The sequence below is a fragment of the Triticum aestivum genome, chromosome 3A (genome assembly GCF_018294505.1).
Source record: "Triticum aestivum cultivar Chinese Spring chromosome 3A, IWGSC CS RefSeq v2.1, whole genome shotgun sequence".
Classification (NCBI taxonomy): domain Eukaryota; kingdom Viridiplantae; phylum Streptophyta; class Magnoliopsida; order Poales; family Poaceae; genus Triticum; species Triticum aestivum.
The window spans coordinates 224,431,969-224,432,883 of NC_057800.1; the positions used below are offsets into that span (position 1 = coordinate 224,431,969).

Sequence of the window (915 nt, forward strand, 5' to 3'; positions counted from 1 at the left end):
GGCAGCGGTGGCTGGGTGCAGCCGCGGCGGCTAGAGGCGGCAGCGACTGGGTGCGACGGCGGCAAGGACCTACGGCGGCGGCGGCGCATAGAGGATAGGACGCGGCAGCGGCAAGGACCAGCGGCGACGGCCGGAGAGAACCGGCGGCGGCGGCGGGTGGAGGGAGCGGCGGCGCGATGGAGGAGCGGCGGCGGCGGCTAGACTAGGGTTAGGATCGACTTGCGATAGATACTATGTAAAGAGATGTTTTGCCAATACAATAATTGTTGTATTGATGAGGTGCTGGTACACGTATATATAAGTGTAGGGTAGACCTCAACCTCAACTATACACAACTAGGAGATGGGTCACAACACGTAATACATGCAACACAAATTACAACTCAACATGATACATGTTGTGTTTGTTTAGGACTAAGCATCGAGTTGTAAAATACATTAACACTGGGAGACATCTAAAGAATTCATTAGCTTGGTTAGATGAGCTGGTTAGTGCTTGTGTGCTTATTCTGACCAGATGACAAAAATTAGTGGAGAAATAATCTTCCCTTTAATATTACATAGAGATAGAGAGTAGAGATAAGTGTTTTGAACTAAGGTTGAGGAGTAGCAGATTGATTCGCACGTGCTACAATGCGGCTGCAGCTTGTTTTGCCATATTGTTCAGATAATCCATGTTTATTCCCATAAACTGGTCCATCGATTGTTAGACCAGTACATAGCAGCAAATATATTTATTTCTCCCAAGTTCATAGTGCAAGTCCATGAACTGTCAATATGCTAGCTAGGCGAAGAGTGTCCCAGCCATGACAGTGACGGCTTCTCCCTGAATCCGCACTCGCCGATTCGCAATATCCAGCTCCAGGTATAGTGTCCCGCTCCTTGGAGATACCTGATGATGAAATGAACAGAAAAA

The 915-nt window shown here is 48.2% G+C and overlaps 1 pseudogene; it reads right to left on the reverse strand.

Moving 5' to 3' along the window:
• Window positions 1-422: 422 nt before the first annotated feature.
• The window catches only part of LOC123061053 (uncharacterized isomerase BH0283-like), a 2,460-nt pseudogene continuing 1,967 nt past the window's right edge, over window positions 423-915 (reverse strand).